Raw genomic sequence first — 24631 nt, forward strand, 5'->3', positions numbered from 1 at the left:
GGTGATATTTGATATTTTATGTACAGTATATAATATATATTTGGTGAAATTTGATATTTTACATAAAGTATGTAATACATATTTTGTGAAATTTGAAATTTTATGTACAGTATATAATATGTATTTAGTGTTCTTTCAGACTTTATGTACAGTATATAATACATATTTTGTGTAATTTGATATTTTATGTACAGTATATTATATATTTTCTGAATTTTGATATTTTATGTACAGTATAAACTATATATTTGGTGAAATGTGATATTTCGTGTACAGTATATAATATATAAGTAGTGTACTTTCATATTTTATGTATAGTATATAATACATATTTGGTGAAATTTGGTATTTTATGTACAGTATATAATATATATCTGGTGAAATTTGATATTTTATGTACAGTATGTAATATATATTTGTTGAAATTTATATTTTATGTACAGTATATAATGCATATTTAGTGTAATTTGATATTTTATGTACAGTATATTATATATTTTTTGAAGTTTGATATTTTATGTACAGTATAAACTATATATTTTGTGAAATGTGATATTTCGTGTACAGTATATAATATATATGTAGTGTACTTTCATATTTTATGTATAGTATATAATACATATTTGGTTAAATTAGATATTTAATGTACAGTATATAATACATATTTAGTGTTCTTTCATACTTTATGAACAGTATATAATACATATTTTGTGTAATTTGATATTTTATGTACAGTATATTTTATATTTTTTGAAGTTTGATATTTTATGTACAGTAAAAACTATGTATTTGGTGAACTGTGATATTTCATGTACAGTGTATAATATATATGTAGTGTACTTTCATGTTTTATGTATAGTATATAATACATATTTGGTGAAATTTTATATTTTATGTACAGTATATAATATATATTTGGTGAAATTTGATATTTTATGTACAGTATTTAATACATATTTGGTGAAATTTGATATTTTCTGTACAGTATATAATATATATTTAGTGTTCTTTCATACTTTATTTACAGTACATAATACATAGTTTGTGAAATTTGATATTTTATGTACAGTATATAATGTATATTTGGTGAAATTTGATATTAAACATACAGAATGTAATATATATTTGTTGAAATTTGATATTTTATTTACAGTATATAATATATATTTAGTGTTCTTTCATACTTTATGTACAGTATATAATACATATGTTGTGTAATTTGATATTTTATGTACAGTATATTATATATTTTTTGAAGTTTGATATTTTATGTACAGTATAAACTATATATTTTGTGAAATGTGATATTTCGTGTACAGTATATAATATATATGTAGTGTACTGTCATATTTTATGTATAGTATATAATACATATTTGGTGAAATTTTATATTTTATGTACAGTATATAATATATATTTGGTGAAATTTGATATTTTATGTACAGTATGTAATATATATTTGTTGAAATTTATATTTTATGTACAGTATATAATATATATTTAGTGTTCTTTCATACTTTATGTACAGTATATAATACATAGTTTGTGAAATTTGATATTTTATGTATGTTATATAATATCTATGGTGAAATTTGATATCTTTTGTACAGTATATAATATATAAGCAGTGTACTTTCATATTTTATGTATAGTATATAATACATATTTGGTGAAATTTGATATTTTATGTACAGTATATAATATATATTTGGTGAAATTTGATATTTTATGTACAGTATGTAATATATATTTGTTGAAATTTATATTTTATGTACAGTATATAATGCATATTTAGTGTTCTTTCATACTTTATGTACAGTATATTATACATAGTTTTTGAAATTTGATATTTTATGTACGTTATATAATATATATGGTGAAATTTGATATTTTATGTACAGTATATAATATATATCTAGTGTACTTTCATATTTTATGTATAGTATATAATACATATTTGGTGAAATTTGATATTTTATGTACAGTATATAATATGTATTTGGTGAAATTTGATGTATTACATACAGTATGTAATATATATTTGGTGAAATTTGATATTTTATTTACAGTATATAATATATATTTAGTGTTCTTTCATACTTTATGTGCAGCATATAATACATATTTTGTGTAATTTGATATTTTATGTACCTTACATAACATATATGGTGAAATTTGATATCTTATGTACAGTATGTAATATATATGTAGTGTACTTTCATATTTTATGTATAGTATATAATACATATTTGGTTAAATTAGATATTTAATGTACAGTATATAATACATATTTAGTGTTCTTTAATGCTTTATGTAAAGTATATAATACATATTTTTTGTAATTTGATATTTTATGTACAGTATATTTTATATTTTTTGAAGTTTGATATTTTATGTACAGTAAAAACTATGTATTTGGTGAACTGTGATATTTCGTGTACAGTATATAATATATATGTAGTGTACTGTCATATTTTATGTATAGTATATAATACATATTTGGTGAAGTTTGATATTTTGTGTACAGTATATAATATACATTTGGTGAAATTTGATATTTTATGTACAGTATGTAATATATATTTGGTGAAATTTGATATTTTATGTACAGTATATAATATATATATAGTGTTCTTTCATACTTTTTGTACAGAGTATAATACATATTTTGTGAAATTTCATATTTTATGTATGTCATATAACATATATGGAGAAATTTGATATTTTTTATACAGTATATAATATACATGTAGTGTACTTTCATATTTCATGTATAGTATTTAATACATATTAGGTGAAATTTGATATTTTATGTACAGTATATAATATATATTTGGTGAAATTTGATATTTTATGTACAGTATGTAATATATATTTGTTGAAATTTATATTTTATGTACAGTATATAATGCATATTTAGTGTTCTTTCATAATTTATGTACAGTATATAATACATAGTTTGTGAAATTTGATATTTTATGTACAGTATATAATATATATTTAGTGTTCTTTCATACTTTCTGTACAGTATATAATACATATTTTGTGTAATTTGATATTTTATGTTCAGTATATTATATATTTTTTGAAGTTTGATATTTTATGTACAGTATAAACTATATATTTGGTGAAATGTGATATTTCGTGTACAGTATATAATATATATGTAGTGTACTGTCATATTTCATGTATAGTATATAATACATATTTGGTGAAATTTGATATTTTATGTACAGTATATAATATATATTTGGTGAAATTTGATATTTTATGTACAGTATGTAATATATATTTGTTGAAATTTATATTTTATGTACAGTATATAATATATATTTAGTGTTCTTTCATACTTTATGTACAGTATATAATACATAGTTTGTGAAATTTGATATTTTATGTATGTTATATAATATCTATGGTGAAATTTGATATCTTATGTACAGTATATAATATATATGTAGTGTACTTTCATATTTTATGTATAGTATATAATACATATTTGGTGATATTTGATATTTTATGTACAGTATATAATATATATTTGGTGAAATTTGATATTTTACATAAAGTATGTAATACATATTTTGTGAAATTTGAAATTTTATGTACAGTATATAATATGTATTTAGTGTTCTTTCAGACTTTATGTACAGTATATAATACATATTTTGTGTAATTTGATATTTTATGTACAGTATATTATATATTTTCTGAATTTTGATATTTTATGTACAGTATAAACTATATATTTGGTGAAATGTGATATTTCGTGTACAGTATATAATATATATGTAGTGTACTTTCATATTTTATGTATAGTATATAATACATATTTGGTGAAATTTGGTATTTTATGTACAGTATATAATATATATCTGGTGAAATTTGATATTTTATGTACAGTATGTAATATATATTTGTTGAAATTTATATTTTATGTACAGTATATAATGCATATTTAGTGTAATTTGATATTTTATGTACAGTATATTATATATTTTTTGAAGTTTGATATTTTATGTACAGTATAAACTATATATTTTGTGAAATGTGATATTTCGTGTACAGTATATAATATATATGTAGTGTACTTTCATATTTTATGTATAGTATATAATACATATTTGGTTAAATTAGATATTTAATGTACAGTATATAATACATATTTAGTGTTCTTTCATACTTTATGAACAGTATATAATACATATTTTGTGTAATTTGATATTTTATGTACAGTATATTTTATATTTTTTGAAGTTTGATATTTTATGTACAGTAAAAACTATGTATTTGGTGAACTGTGATATTTCATGTACAGTGTATAATATATATGTAGTGTACTTTCATGTTTTATGTATAGTATATAATACATATTTGGTGAAATTTTATATTTTATGTACAGTATATAATATATATTTGGTGAAATTTGATATTTTATGTACAGTATTTAATACATATTTGGTGAAATTTGATATTTTCTGTACAGTATATAATATATATTTAGTGTTCTTTCATACTTTATGTACAGTACATAATACATAGTTTGTGAAATTTGATATTTTATGTACAGTATATAATGTATATTTGGTGAAATTTGATATTAAACATACAGAATGTAATATATATTTGTTGAAATTTGATATTTTATTTACAGTATATAATATATATTTAGTGTTCTTTCATACTTTATGTACAGTATATAATACATATGTTGTGTAATTTGATATTTTATGTACAGTATATTATATATTTTTTGAAGTTTGATATTTTATGTACAGTATAAACTATATATTTTGTGAAATGTGATATTTCGTGTACAGTATATAATATATATGTAGTGTACTGTCATATTTTATGTATAGTATATAATACATATTTGGTGAAATTTTATATTTTATGTACAGTATATAATATATATTTGGTGAAATTTGATATTTTATGTACAGTATGTAATATATATTTGTTGAAATTTATATTTTATGTACAGTATATAATATATATTTAGTGTTCTTTCATACTTTATGTACAGTATATAATACATAGTTTGTGAAATTTGATATTTTATGTATGTTATATAATATCTATGGTGAAATTTGATATCTTTTGTACAGTATATAATATATATGTAGTGTACTTTCATATTTTATGAATAGTATATAATACATATTTGGTGAAATTTGATATTTTATGTACAGTATATAATATATATCTGGTGAAATTTGATATTTTATGTACAGTATGTAATATATATTTGTTGAAATTTATATTTTATGTACAGTATATAATGCATATTTAGTGTTCTTTCATAATTTATGTACAGTATATAATACATAGTTTGTGAAATTTGATATTTTATGTACAGTATATAATATATATTTAGTGTTCTTTCATACTTTCTGTACAGTATATAATACATATTTTGTGTAATTTTATATTTTATGTACAGTGTATTATATATTTTTTGAAGTTTGATATTTTATGTACAGTATATACTATATATTTGGTGAAATGTGATATTTCGTGTACAGTATATAATATATATGTAGTGTACTGTCATATTTTATGTATAGTATATAATACATATTTGGTGAAATTTGATATTTTATGTACAGTATATAATATATATTTGGTGAAATTTGATATTTTATGTACAGTATGTAATATATATTTGTTGAAATTTATATTTTATGTACAGTATATAATATATATTTAGTGTTCTTTCATACTTTATGTACAGTATATAATACATAGTTTGTGAAATTTGATATTTTATGTATGTTATATAATATCTATGGTGAAATTTGATATCTTATGTACAGTATATAATATATATGTAGTGTACTTTCATATTTTATGTATAGTATATAATACATATTTGGTGATATTTGATATTTTATGTACAGTATATAATATATATTTGGTGAAATTTGATATTTTACATAAAGTATGTAATACATATTTGGTGAAATTTGATATTTTATGTACAGTATATAATATATATTTAGTGTTCTTTCAGACTTTATGTACAGTATATAATACATATTTTGTGTAATTTGATATTTTATGTACAGTATATTATATATTTTTTGAATTTTGATATTTTATGTACAGTATAAACTATATATTTTGTGAAATGTGATATTTCGTGAACAGTATATAATATATAAGTAGTGTACTTTCATATTTTATGTATAGTATATAATACATATTTGGTGAAATTTGATATTTTATGTACAGTATATAATATATATCTGGTGAAATTTGATATTTTATGTACAGTATGTAATATATATTTGTTGAAATTTATATTTTATGTACAGTATATAATGCATATTTAGTGTTCTTTCATACTTTATGTACAGTATATAATACATAGTTTGTGAAATTTGATATTTTATGTACAGTATATAATATATATTTAGTGTTCTTTCATACTTTCTGTACAGTATATAATACATATTTTGTGTAATTTGATATTTTATGTACAGTATATTATATATTTTTTGAAGTTTGATATTTTATGTACAGTATAAACTATATATTTTGTGAAATGTGATATTTTGTGTACAGTATATAGTATATATGTAGTGTACTGTCATATTTTATGTACAGTATATAATACATATTTGGTGAAGTTTGATATTTTGTGTACAGTATATAATATATATTTGGTGAAATTTGATATTTTATGTACAGTATGTAATATATATTTGGTGAAATTTGATATTTTATGTACAGTATATAATATATATAGTGTTCTTTCATACTTTTTGTACAGAGTATAATACATATTTTGTGAAATTTCATATTTTATATATGTCATATAACATATATGGAGAAATTTGATATTTTTTATACAGTATATAATATACATGTAGTGTACTTTCATATTTCATGTATAGTATTTAATACATATTAGGTGAAATTTGATATTTTATGTACAGTATATAATATATATTTGGTGAAATTTGATATTTTACAGACAGTATGTTATATATATTTGGTGAAATTTGATATTTTTTGTACAGTATATAATATATATTTAGTGTTCTTTCATACTTTCTGTACAGTATATAATACATATTTTGTGTAATTTGATATTTTATGTACAGTATATTATATATTTTTTGAAGTTTGATATTTTATGTACAGTATAAACTATATATTTGGTGAAATGTGATATTTCATGTACAGTGTATAATATATATGTAGTGTACTTTCATGTTTTATGTATAGTATATAATACATATTTGGTGAAATTTTATATTTTATGTACAGTATATAATATATATTTGGTGAAATTTGATATTTTATGTACAGTATTTAATACATATTTGGTGAAATTTGATATTTTATGTACAGTATATAATATATATTTAGTGTTCTTTCATAATTTATGTACAGTACATAATACATAGTTTGTGAAATTTGATATTTTATGTACAGTATATAATGTATATTTCATGAAATTTGATATTAAACATACAGAATGTAATATATATTTGTTGAAATTTGATATTTTATTTACAGTATATAATATATATTTAGTGTTCTTTCAGACTTTATGTACAGTATATAATACATGTTTTGTGTAATTTGATATTTTATGTACAGTATATTATATATTTTTTGAATTTTGATATTTTATGTACAGTATAAACTATATATTTGGTGAAATGTGATATTTCGTGTACAGTATATAATATATAAGCAGTGTACTTTCATATTTTATGTATAGTATATAATACATATTTGGTGAAATTTGATATTTTATGTACAGTATATAATATATATTTGGTGAAATTTGATATTTTATGTACAGTATGTAATATATATTTGTAGAAATTTATATTTTATGTACAGTATATAATGCATATTTAGTGTTCTTTCATACTTTATGTACAGTATATAATACATAGTTTGTGAAATTTGATATTTTATGTATGTTATATAATATATATGGTGAAATTTGATATTTTATTTACAGTATATAATATATATCTAGTGTACTTTCATATTTTATGTATAGTATATAATACATATTTGGTGAAATTTGATATTTTATGTACAGTATATAATATGTATTTGGTGAAATTTGATATATTACATACAGTATGTAATATATATTTGGTGAAATTTGATATTTTATGTACAGTATATAATATATATTTAGTGTTCTTTCATACTTTATGTACAGCATATAATACATATTTTGTGTAATTTGATATTTTATGTACCTTATATAACATATATGGTGAAATTTGATATCTTATGTACAGTATGTAATATATATGTAGTGTACTTTCATATTTTATGTATAGTATATAATACATATTTGGTTAAATTAGATATTTAATGTACAGTATATAATACATATTTAGTGTTCTTTCATACTTTATGTACAGTATATAATACATGTTTTGTGTAATTTGATATTTTATGTACAGTATATTTTATATTTTTTGAAGTTTGATATTTTATGTACAGTAAAAACTATTTATTTGGTGAACTGTGATATTTCGTGTACAGTATATAATATATATGTAGTGTACTGTCATATTTTATGTATAGTATATAATACATATTTGGTGAAGTTTGATATTTTGTGTACAGTATATAATATATATTTGGTGAAATTTGATATTTTATGTACAGTATGTAATATATATTTGGTGAAATTTGATATTTTATGTACAGTATATAATATATATATAGTGTTCTTTCATACTTTTTGTACAGAGTATAATACATATTTTGTGAAATTTCATATTTTATATACGTCATATAACATATATGGAGAAATTTGATATTTTTTATACAGTATATAATATACATGTAGTGTACTTTCATATTTCATGTGTAGTATTTAATACATATTAGGTGAAATTTGATATTTTATGTACAGTATATAATATATATTTGGTGAAATTTGATATTTTACAGACAGTATGTAATATATATTTGGTGAAATTTGATATTTTTTGTACAGTATGTAATATATATTTAGTGTTCTTTCATACTTTCTGTACAGTATATAATACATATTTTGTGTAATTTGATATTTTATGTACAGTATATAATATATTTTTTGAAGTTTGATATTTTATGTACAGTATAAACTATATATTTGGTGAAATGTGATATTTCATGTACAGTGTATAATATATATGTAGTGTACTTTCATGTTTTATGTATAGTATATAATACATATTTGGTGAAATTTTATATTTTATGTACAGTATATAATATATATTTGGTGAAATTTGATATTTTATGTACAGTATTTAATACATATTTGGTGAAATTTGATATTTTATGTACAGTATATAATATATATTTAGTGTTCTTTCATACTTTATGTACAGTACATAATACATAGTTTGTGAAATTTGATATTTTATGTACAGTATATAATGTATATTTGGTGAAATTTGATATTAAACATACAGAATGTAATATATATTTGTTGAAATTTGATATTTTATTTACAGTATATAATATATATATAGTGTTCTTTCATACTTTATGTACAGTATATAATACATATGTTGAGTAATTTTATATTTTATGTACAGTGTATTATATATTTCTTGAAGTTTGATATTTTATGTACAGTATATACTATATATTTGGTGAAATGTGATATTTCGTGTACAGTATATAATATATATGTAGTGTACTGTCATATTTTATGTATAGTATATAATACATATTTGGTGAAATTTGATATTTTATGTACAGTATATAATATATATTTGGTGAAAGTTGATATTTTATGTACAGTATGTAATATATATTTGTTGAAATTTATATTTTATGTACAGTATATAATATATATTTAGTGTTCTTTCATACTTTATGTACAGTATATAATACATAGTTTGTGAAATTTGATATTTTATGTATGTTATATAATATCTATGGTGAAATTTGATATCTTATGTACAGTATATAATATATATGTAGTGTACTTTCATATTTTATGTATAGTATATAATACATATTTGGTGATATTTGATATTTTATGTACAGTATATAATATGTATTTGGTGAAATTTGATATTTTACATAAAGTATGTAATACATATTTGGTGAAATTTGATATTTTATGTACAGTATATAATATATATCTGGTGAAATTTGATATTTTATGTACAGTATGTAATATATATTTGTTGAAATTTATATTTTATGTACAGTATATAATGCATATTTAGTGTTCTTTCATACTTTATGTACAGTATATAATCCATAGTTTGTGAAATTTGATATTTTATGTACAGTATATAATATATATTTAGTGTTCTTTCATACTTTCTGTACAGTATATAATACATATTTTGTGTAATTTGATATTTTATGTACAGTATATTATATATTTTTTGAAGTTTGATATTTTATGTACAGTATAAACTATATATTTTGTGAAATGTGATATTTTGTGTACAGTATATAATATATATGTAGTGTACTTTCATATTTTATGTATAGTATATAATACATATTTGGTTAAATTAGATATTTAATGTACAGTATATAATACATATTTAGTGTTCTTTCATACTTTATGTACAGTATATAATACATGTTTTGTGTAATTTGATATTTTATGTACAGTATATTTTATATTTTTTGAAGTTTGATATTTTATGTACAGTAAAAACTATTTATTTGGTGAACTGTGATATTTCGTGTACAGTATATAATATATATGTAGTGTACTGTCATATTTTATGTATAGTATATAATACATATTTGGTGAAGTTTGATATTTTGTGTACAGTATATAATATATATTTGGTGAAATTTGATATTTTATGTACAGTATGTAATATATATTTGGTGAAATTTGATATTTTATGTACAGTATATAATATATATATAGTGTTCTTTCATACTTTTTGTACAGAGTATAATACATATTTTGTGAAATTTCATATTTTATATACGTCATATAACATATATGGAGAAATTTGATATTTTATATACAGTATATAATATACATGTAGTGTACTTTCATATTTCATGTGTAGTATTTAATACATATTAGGTGAAATTTGATATTTTATGTACAGTATATAATATATATTTGGTGAAATTTGATATTTTACAGACAGTATGTAATATATATTTGGTGAAATTTGATATTTTTTGTACAGTATATAATATATATTTAGTGTTCTTTCATACTTTCTGTACAGTATATAATACATATTTTGTGTAATTTGATATTTTATGTACAGTATATTATATATTTTTTGAAGTTTGATATTTTATGTACAGTATAAACTATATATTTTGTGAAATGTGATATTTCGTGTACAGTATATAATATATATGTAGTGTACTTTCATATTTTATGTATAGTATATAATACATATTTGGTTAAATTAGATATTTAATGTACAGTATATAATACATATTTAGTGTTCTTTCATACTTTATGTACAGTATATAATACATATTTTGTGTAATTTGATATTTTATGTACTGTATATTTTATATTTTTTGAAGTTTGATATTTTATGTACAGTAAAAACTATGTATTTGGTGAACTGTGATATTTCGTGTACAGTATATAATATATATGTAGTGTACTGTCATATTTTATGTATAGTATATAATATATATTTGGTGAAGTTTGATATTTTGTGTACAGTATATAATATATATTTGGTGAAATTTGATATTTTATGTACAGTATGTAATATATATTTGGTGAAATTTGATATTTTATGTACAGTATATAATATATATATAGTGTTCTTTCATACTTTTTGTACAGAGTATAATACATATTTTGTGAAATTTCATATTTTATATACGTCATATAACATATATGGAGAAATTTGATATTTTATATACAGTATATAATATACATGTAGTGTACTTTCATATTTCATGTGTAGTATTTAATACATATTAGGTGAAATTTGATATTTTAAGTACAGTATATAATATATATTTGGTGAAATTTGATATTTTACAGACAGTATGTAATATATATTTGGTGAAATTTGATATTTTTTGTACAGTATATAATATATATTTAGTGTTCTTTCATACTTTCTGTACAGTATATAATACATATTTTGTGTAATTTGATATTTTATGTACAGTATATTATATATTTTTTGAAGTTTGATATTTTATGTACAGTATAAACTATATATTTGGTGAAATGTGATATTTCATGTACAGTGTATAATATATATGTAGTGTACTTTCATGTTTTATGTATAGTATATAATACATATTTGTTGAAATTTTATATTTTATGTACAGTATATAATATATATTTGGTGAAATTTGATATTTTATGTACAGTATTTAATACATATTTGGTGAATTTTGATATTTTATGTACACTATATAATATATATTTAGTGTTCTTTCATACTTTATGTACAGTACATAATACATAGTTTGTGAAATTTGATATTTTATGTACAGTATATAATGTATATTTGGAGAAATTTGATATTAAACATACAGAATGTAATATATATTAGTTGAAATTTGATATTTTATTTACAGTATATAATATATATTTAGTGTTCTTTCATACTTTATGTACAGTATATAATACATATGTTGTGTAATTTTATATTTTATGTACAGTGTATTATATATTTCTTGAAGTTTGATATTTTATGTACAGTATATACTATATATTTGGTGAAATGTGATATTTCGTGTACAGTATATAATATATATGTAGTGTACTGTCATATTTTATGTATAGTATATAATACATATTTGGTGAAATTTGATATTTTATGTACAGTATATAATATATATTTGGTGAAATTTGATATTTTATGTACAGTATGTAATATATATTTGTTGAAATTTATATTTTATGTACAGTATATAATATATATTTAGTGTTCTTTCATACTTTATGTACAGTATATAATACATAGTTTGTGAAATTTGATATTTTATGTATGATATATAATATCTATGGTGAAATTTGATATCTTATGTACAGTATATAATATATATGTAGTGTACTTTCATATTTTATATATAGTATATAATACATATTTGGTGATATTTGATATTTTGTGTACAGTATATAATATATATTTGGTGAAATTTGATATTTTACATAAAGTATGTAATACATATTTGGTGAAATTTGATATTTTATGTACAGTATATAATATATATTTAGTGTTCTTTCAGACTTTATGTACAGTATATAATACATATTTTGTGTAATTTGATATTTTATGTACAGTATATTATATATTTTTTGAAGTTTGATATTTTATGTACAGTATAAACTATATATTTGGTGAAATGTGATATTTCGTGTACAGTATATAATATATCAGTAGTGTACTTTCATATTTTATGTATAGTATATAATACATATTTGGTGAAATTTGATATTTTATGTACAGTATATAATATATATCTGGTGAAATTTGATATTTTATGTACAGTATGTAATATATATTTGTTGAAATTTATATTTTATGTACAGTATATAATGCATATTTAGTGTTCTTTCATACTTTATGTACAGTATATAATGCATAGTTTGTGAAATTTGATATTTTATGTACAGTATATAATATATATTTAGTGTTCTTTCATACTTTTTGTACAGAGTATAATACATATTTTGTGAAATTTGATATTTTATATACCTCATATAACATATATGGTGAAATTTGATATTTTATATACAGTATATAATATACCTGTAGTGTACTTTCATATTTCATGTATAGTATTTAATACATATTAGGTGAAATTTGATATTTTATGTACAGTATATAATATATATTTGGTGAAATTTGATATTTTACAGACAGTATGTAATATATATGTGTTGAAATTTGATATTTTTTGTACAGTATATAATATATATTTAGTGTTCTTTCATACTTTCTGTACAGTATATAATACATATTTTGTGTAATTTGATATTTTATGTACAGTATATTATATATTTTTTGAATTTTGATATTTTATGTACAGTATAAACTATATATTTGGTGAAATGTGATATTTCATGTACAGTGTATAATATATATGTAGTGTACTTTCATGTTTTATGTATAGTATATAATACATATTTGGTGAAATTTTATATTTTATGTACAGTATATAATATATATTTGGTGAAATTTGATATTTTATGTACAGTATTTAATACATATTTGGTGAATTTTGATATTTTATGTACAGTATATAATATATATTTAGTGTTCTTTCATACTTTATGTACAGTACATAATACATAGTTTGTGAAATTTGATATTTTATGTACAGTATATAATGTATATTTGGTGAAATTTGATATTAAACATACAGAATGTAAGATATATTTGTTGAAATTTGATATTTTATTTACAGTATATAATATATATTTAGTGTTCTTTCATACTTTATGTACAGTATATAATACATATGTTGTGTAATTTTATATTTTATGTACAGTGTATTATATATTTCTTGAAGTTTGATATTTTATGTACAGTATATACTATATATTTGGTGAAATGTGATATTTCGTGTACAGTATATAATATATATGTAGTGTACTGTCATATTTTATGTATAGTATATAATACATATTTGGTGAAATTTGATATTTTATGTACAGTATATAATATATATTTGGTGAAATTTGATATTTTATGTACAGTATGTAATATATATTTGTTGAAATTTATATTTTATGTACAGTATATAATATATATTTAGTGTTCTTTCATACTTTATGTACAGTATATAATACATAGTTTGTGAAATTTGATATTTTATGTATGATATATAATATCTATGGTGAAATTTGATATCTTATGTACAGTATATAATATATATGTAGTGTACTTTCATATTTTATATATAGTATATAATACATATTTGGTGATATTTGATATTTTGTGTACAGTATATAATATATATTTGGTGAAATTTGATATTTTACATAAAGTATGTAATACATATTTGGTGAAATTTGATATTTTATGTACAGTATATAATATATATTTAGTGTTCTTTCAGACTTTATGTACAGTATATAATACATATTTTGTGTAATTTGATATTTTATGTACAGTATATTATATATTTTTTGAATTTTGATATTTTATGTACAGTATAAACTATATATTTGGTGAAATGTGATATTTCGTGTACAGTATATAATATATCAGTAGTGTACTTTCATATTTTATGTATAGTATATAATACATATTTGGTGAAATTTGATATTTTATGTACAGTATATAATATATATCTGGTGAAATTTGATATTTTATGTACAGTATGTAATATATATTTGTTGAAATTTATATTTTATGTACAGTATATAATGCATATTTAGTGTTCTTTCATACTTTATGTACAGTATATAATGCATAGTTTGTGAAATTTGATATTTTATGTACAGTATATAATATATATTTAGTGTTCTTTCATACTTTTTGTACAGAGTATAATACATATTTTGTGAAATTTGATATTTTATATACCTCATATAACATATATGGTGAAATTTGATATTTTATATACAGTATATAATATACCTGTAGTGTACTTTCATATTTCATGTATAGTATTTAATACATATTAGGTGAAATTTGATATTTTATGTACAGTATATAATATATATTTGGTGAAATTTGATATTTTACAGACAGTATGTAATATATATGTGTTGAAATTTGATATTTTTTGTACAGTATATAATATATATTTAGTGTTCTTTCATACTTTCTGTACAGTATATAATACATATTTTGTGTAATTTGATATTTTATGTACAGTATATTATATATTTTTTGAATTTTGATATTTTATGTACAGTATAAACTATATATTTGGTGAAATGTGATATTTCATGTACAGTGTATAATATATATGTAGTGTACTTTCATGTTTTATGTATAGTATATAATACATATTTGGTGAAATTTTATATTTTATGTACAGTATATAATATATATTTGGTGAAATTTGATATTTTATGTACAGTATTTAATACATATTTGGTGAAATTTGATATTTTATGTACAGTATATAATATATATTTAGTGTTCTTTCATACTTTATGTACAGTACATAATACATAGTTTGTGAAATTTGATATTTTATGTACAGTATATAATGTATATTTGGTGAAATTTGATATTAAACATACAGAATGTAAGATATATTTGTTGAAATTTGATATTTTATTTACAGTATATAATATATATTTAGTGTTCTTTCATACTTTATGTACAGTATATAATACATATGTTGTGTAATTTTATATTTTATGTACAGTGTATTATATATTTCTTGAAGTTTGATATTTTATGTACAGTATATACTATATATTTGGTGAAATGTGATATTTCGTGTACAGTATATAATATATATGTAGTGTACTGTCATATTTTATGTATAGTATATAATACATATTTGGTGAAATTTGATATTTTATGTACAGTATATAATATATATTTGGTGAAATTTGATATTTTATGTACAGTATGTAATATATATTTGTTGAAATTTATATTTTATGTACAGTATATAATATATATTTAGTGTTCTTTCATACTTTATGTACAGTATATAATACATAGTTTGTGAAATTTGATATTTTATGTATGTTTTATAATATCTATGGTGAAATTTGATATCTTATGTACAGTATATAATATATATGTAGTGTACTTTCATATTTTATGTATAGTATATAATACATATTTGGTGATATTTGATATTTTATGTACAGTATATAATATATATTTGGTGAAATTTGATATTTTACATAAAGTATGTAATACATATTTGGTGAAATTTCATATTTTATGTACAGTATATAATATATATTTAGTGTTCTTTCAGACTTTATGTACAGTATATAATACATATTTTGTGTAATTTGATATTTTATGTACAGTATATTATATATTTTTTGAATTTTGATATTTTATGTACAGTACAAACTATATATTTGGTGAAATGTGATATTTCGTGTACAGTATATAATATATAAGTAGTGTACTTTCATATTTTATGTATAGTATATAATACATATTTGGTGAAATTTGATATTTTATGTACAGTATATAATATATATCTGGTGAAATTTGATATTTTATGTACAGTATGTAATATATATTTGTTGAAATTTATATTTTATGTACAGTATATAATGCATATTTAGTGTTCTTTCATACTTTATGTACAGTATATAATACATAGTTTGTGAAATTTGATATTTTATGTACAGTATATAATATATATTTAGTGTTCTTTCATACTTTCTGTACAGTATATAATACATATTTTGTGTAATTTGATATTTTATGTACAGTATATTATATATTTTTTGAAGTTTGATATTTTATGTACAGTATAAACTATATATTTTGTGAAATGTGATATTTCGTGTACAGTATAAAATATATATGTAGTGTACTTTCATATTTTATTTATAGTATATAATACATATTTGGTTAAATTAGATATTTAATGTACAGTATATAATACATATTTAGTGTTCTTTCATACTTTATGTACAGTATATAATACATATTTTGTGTAATTTGATATTTTATGTACAGTATATTTTATATTTTTTGAAGTTTGATATTTTATGTACAGTAAAAACTATCTATTTGGTGAACTGTGATATTTCGTGTACAGTATATAATATATATGTAGTGTACTGTCATATTTTATGTATAGTATATAATACATATTTGGTGAAGTTTGATATTTTGTGTACAGTATATAATATATATTTGGTGAAATTTGATATTTTATGTACAGTATGTAATATATATTTGGTGAAATTCGATATTTTATGTACAGTATATAATATATATATAGTGTTCTTTCATACTTTTTGTACAGAGTATAATACACATTTTGTGAAATTTCATATTTTATATACGTCTTATAACATATATGGAGAAATTTGATATTTTATATACAGTATATAATATACATGTAGTGTACTTTCATATTTCATGTATAGTATTTAATACATATTAGGTGAAATTTGATATTTTATGTACAGTAAATAATATATATTTGGTGAAATTTGATATTTTTTGTACAGTATATAATATATATTTAGTGTTCTTTCATACTTTCTGTACAGTATATTATACATATTTTGTGTAATTTGATATTTTATGTACAGTATATTATATATTTTTTGAAGTTTGACATTTTATGTACAGTATAAACTATATATTTGGTGAAATGTGATATTTCATGTACAGTGTATAATATATATGTAGTGTACTTTCATGTTTTATGTATAGTATATAATACATATTTGGTGAAATTTTATATTTTATGTACAGTATATAATATATATTTGGTGAAATTTGATATTTTATGTACAGTATTTAATACATATTTGGTGAAATTTGATATTTTATGTACAGTATATAATATATATTTAGTGTTCTTTCATACTTTATGTACAGTACATAATACATAGTTTGTGAAATTTGATATTTTATGTACAGTATATAATGTATATTTGGTGAAATTTGATATTAAACATACAGAATGTAATATATATTTGTTGAAATTTGATATTTTATTTACAGTATATAATATATATTTAGTGTTCTTTCATACTTTATGTACAGTATATAATACATATGTTGTGTAATTTTATATTTTATGTACAGTGTATTATATATTTCTTGAAGTTTGATATTTTATGTACAGTATATACTATATATTTTGTGAAATGTGATATTTCGTGTACAGTATATAATATATATGTAGTGTACTGTCATATTTTATGTATAGTACATAATACATATTTGGTGAAATTTGATATTTTATGTACAGTATATAATATATATTTGGTGAAATTTGATATTTTATGTAGAGTATGTAATATATATTTGTTGAAATTTATATTATATGTACAGTATATAATATATATTTAGTGTTCTTTCAGACTTTATGTACAGTATATAATACATAGTTTGTGAAATTTGATATTTTATGTATGTTATATAATATCTATGGTGAAATTTGATATCTTATGTATAGTATATAATATATATGTAGTGTACTTTCATATTTTATGTATAGTATGTAATACATATTTGGTGATATTTGATATTTTATGTACAGTATATAATATATATTTGGTGAAATTTGATATTTTACATGAAGTATGTAATACATACTTGGTGAAATTTGATATTTTATGTACAGTATATAATATATATTTAGTGTTCTTTCAGACTTTATGTACAGTATATAATACATATTTTGTGTAATTTGATATTTTATGTACAGTATATTATATATTTTTTGAATTTTGATATTTTATGTACAGTATAAACTATATATTTTGTGAAATGTGATATTTCGTGTACAGTATATAATATATAAGTAGTGTACTTTCATATTTTATTTATAGTATATAATACATATTTGGTGAAATTTGATATTTTATGTACAGTATATAATATATATCTGGTGAAATTTTATATTTTATGTACAGTATGTAATATATATTTGTTGAAATTTATATTTTATGTACAGTATATAATGCATATTTAGTGTTCTTTCATACTTTATGTACAGTATATAATACATAGTTTGTGAAATTTGATATTTTATGTACAGTATATAATATATATTTAGTGTTCTTTCATACTTTCTGTACAGTATATAATACATATTTTGTGTAATTTGATATTTTATGTACAGTATATTATATATTTTTTGAAGTTTGATATTTTATGTACAGTATAAACTATATATTTTGTGAAATGTGATATTTCGTGTACAGTATATAATATATATGTAGTGTACTTTCATATTTTATGTATAGTATATAATACATATTTGGTTAAATTAGATATTTAATGTACAGTATATAATACATATTTAGTATTCTTTCATACTTTATGTACAGTATATAATACATATTTTGTGTAATTTGATATTTTATGTACAGTATATTTTATATTTTTTGAAGTTTGATATTTTATGTACAGTAAAAACTATGTATTTGGTGAACTGTGATATTTCGTGTACAGTATATAATATATATGTAGTGTACTGTCATATTTTATGTATAGTATATAATACATATTTGGTGAAGTTTGATATTTTGTGTACAGTATATAATATATATTTGGTGAAATTTGATATTTTATGTACAGTATGTAATATATATTTGGTGAAATTTGATATTTTATGTACAGTATATAATATATATATAGTGTTCTTTCATACTTTTTGTACAGAGTATAATACATATTTTGTGAAATTTCATATTTTATATACGTCATATAACATATATGGAGAAATTTGATATTTTATATACAGTATATAATATACATGTAGTGTACTTTCATATTTCATGTATAGTATTTAATACATATTAGGTGAAATTTGATATTTTATGTACAGTAAATAATATATATTTGGTGAAATTTGATATTTTTTGTACAGTATATAATATATATTTAGTGTTCTTTCATACTTTCTGTACAGTATATAATACATATTTTGTGTAATTTGATATTTTATGTACAGTATATTATATATTTTTTGAAGTTTGATATTTTATGTACAGTATAAACTATATATTTGGTGAAATGTGATATTTCATGTACAGTGTATAATATATATGTAGTGTACTTTCATGTTTTATGTATAGTATATAATACATATTTGGTGAAATTTTATATTTTATGTACAGTATATAATATATATTTGGTGAAATTTGATATTTTATGTACAGTATTTAATACATATTTGGTGAAATTTGATATTTTATGTACAGTATATAATATATATTTAGTGTTCTTTCATACTTTATGTACAGTACATAATACATAGTTTGTGAAATTTGATATTTTATGTACAGTATATAATGTATATTTGGTGAAATTTGATATTAAACATACAGAATGTAATATATATTTGTTGAAATTTGATATTTTATTTACAGTATATAATATATATTTAGTGTTCTTTCATACTTTATGTACAGTATATAATACATATGTTGTGTAATTTTATATTTTATGTACAGTGTATTATATATTTCTTGAAGTTTGATATTTTATGTACAGTATATACTATATATTTGGTGAAATGTGATATTTCGTGTACAGTATATAATATATATGTGGTGTACTGTCATATTTTATGTATAGTATATAATACATATTTGGTGAAATTTGATATTTTATGTACAGTATATAATATATATTTAGTGAAATTTGATATTTTATGTACAGTATGTAATATATATTTGTTGAAATTTATATTTTATGTACAGTATATAATATATATTTAGTGTTCTTTCATACTTTATGTACAGTATATAATACATAGTTTGTGAAATTTGATATTTTATGTATGTTATATAATATCTATGGTGAAATTTGATATCTTATGTATAGTATATAATATATATGTAGTGTACTTTCATATTTTATGTATAGTATATAATACATATTTGGTGATATTTGATATTTTATGTACAGTATATAATATATATTTGGTGAAATTTGATATTTTACATGAAGTATGTAATACATACTTGGAGAAATTTGATATTTTATGTACAGTATATAATATATATTTAGTGTTCTTTCAGACTTTATGTACAGTATATAATACATATTTTGTGTAATTTGATATTTTATGTACAGTATATTATATATTTTTTGAATTTTGATATTTTATGTACAGTATAAACTATATATTTTGTGAAATGTGATATTTCGTGTACAGTATATAATATATAAGTAGTGTACTTTCATATTTTATGTATAGTATATAATACATATTTGGTGAAATTTGATATTTTATGTACAGTATATAATATATATCTGGTGAAATTTGATATTTTATGTACCGTATGTAATATATATTTGTTGAAATTTATATTTTATGTACAGTATATAATGCATATTTAGTGTTCTTTCATAATTTATGTACAGTATATAATACATAGTTTGTGAAATTTGATATTTTATGTACAGTATATAATATATATTTAGTGTTCTTTCATACTTTCTGTACAGTATATAATACATATTTTGAGTAATTTTATATTTTATGTACAGTGTATTATATATTTTTTGAAGTTTGATATTTTATGTACAGTATATACTATATATTTGGTGAAATGTGGTATTTCGTGTACAGTATATAATATATATGTAGTGTACTGTCATATTTTATGTATAGTATATAATACATATTTGGTGAAATTTGATATCTTATGTACAGTATATAATATATATTTGGTGAAATTTGATATTTTATGTACAGTATGTAATATATATTTGTTGAAATTTATATTTTATGTACAGTATATAATATATATTTAGTGTTCTTTCATACTTTATGTACAGTATATAATACATAGTTTGTGAAATTTGATATTTTATGTATGTTATATAATATCTATGGTGAAATTTGATATCTTATGTACAGTATATAATATATATGTAGTGTACTTTCATATTTTATGTATAGTATATAATACATATTAGGTGATATTTGATATTTTATGTACAGTATATAATATATATTTGGTGAAATTTGATATTTTACATAAAGTATGTAATACATATTTGGTGAAATTTGATATTTTATGTACAGTATATAATATATATCTGGTGAAATTTGATATTTTATGTACAGTATGTAATATATATTTGTTGAAATTTATATTTTATGTACAGTATATAATGCATATTTAGTGTTCTTTCATACTTTATGTACAGTATATAATACATAGTTTGTGAAATTTGATATTTTATGTACAGTATATAATATATATTTAGTGTTCTTTCATACTTTCTGTACAGTATATAATACATATTTTGTGTAATTTGATATTTTATGTACAGTATATTATATATTTTTTGAAGTTTGATATTTTATGTACAGTATAAACTATATATTTTGTGAAATGTGATATTTCGTGTACAGTATATAATATATATGTAGTGTACTTTCATATTTTATGTATAGTATAGAATACATATTTGGTTAAATTAGATATTTAATGTACAGTATATAATACATATTTAGTGTTCTTTCATACTTTATGTACAGTATATAATACATATTTTGTGTAATTTGATATTTTATGTACAGTATATTTTATATTTTTTGAAGTTTGATATTTTATGTACAGTAAAAACTATGTATTTGGTGAACTGTGATATTTCGTGTACAGTATATAATATATATGTAGTGTACTGTCATATTTTATCTATAGTATATAATACATATTTGGTGAAGTTTGATATTTTGTGTACAGTATATAATATATATTTGGTGAAATTTGATATTTTATGTACAGTATGTAATATATATTTGGTGAAATTTGATATTTTATGTACAGTATATAATATATATATAGTGTTCTTTCATACTTTTTGTACAGAGTATAATACATATTTTGTGAAATTTCATATTTTATATACGTCATATAACATATATGGAGAAATTTGATATTTTATATACAGTATATAATATACATGTAGTGTACTTTCATATTTCATGTATAGTATTTAATACATATTAGGTGAAATTTGATATTTTATGTACAGTAAATAATATATATTTGGTGAAATTTGATATTTTTTGTACAGTATATAATATATATTTAGTGTTCTTTCATACTTTCTGTACAGTATATAATACATATTTTGTGTAATTTGATATATTATGTACAGTATATTATATATTTTTTGAAGTTTGATATTTTATGTACAGTATAAACTATATATTTGGTGAAATGTGATATTTCATGTACAGTGTATAATATATATGTAGTGTACTTTCATGTTTTATGTATAGTATATAATACATATTTGGTGAAATTTTATATTTTATGTACAGTATATAATATATATTTGGTGAAATTTGATATTTTATGTACAGTATTTAATACATATTTGGTGAAATTTGATATTTTATGTACAGTATATAATATATATTTAGTGTTCTTTCATACTTTATGTACAGTACATAATACATAGTTTGTGAAATTTGATATTTTATGTACAGTATATAATGTATATTTGGTGAAATTTGATATTAAACATACAGAATGTAATATATATTTGTTGAAATTTGATATTTTATTTACAGTATATAATATATATTTAGTGTTCTTTCATACTTTATGTACAGTATATAATACATATGTTGTGTAATTTGATATTTTATGTACAGTATATTATTTATTTTTTGAAGTTTGATATTTTATGTACAGTATAAACTACATATTTTATGAACTGTGATATTTCGTGTACAGTATATAATATATATGTAGTGTACTGTCATATTTTATGTATAGTATATAATAAATATTTGGTGAAATTTGATATTTTATGTACAGTATATAATATATATTTGGTGAAATTTGATATTTTATGTACAGTATGTAATATATATTTGTTGAAATTTATATTTTATGTACAGTATATAATATATATTTAGTGTTCTTTCATACTTTATGTACAGTATATAATACATAGTTTGTGAAATTTGATATTTTATGTATGTTATATAATATCTATGGTGAAATTTGATATCTTATGTACAGTATATAATATATATGTAGTGTACTTTCATATTTTATGTA

This window comes from Gorilla gorilla, chromosome Y, assembly GCF_029281585.2.
Source record: "Gorilla gorilla gorilla isolate KB3781 chromosome Y, NHGRI_mGorGor1-v2.1_pri, whole genome shotgun sequence".
Classification (NCBI taxonomy): domain Eukaryota; kingdom Metazoa; phylum Chordata; class Mammalia; order Primates; family Hominidae; genus Gorilla; species Gorilla gorilla.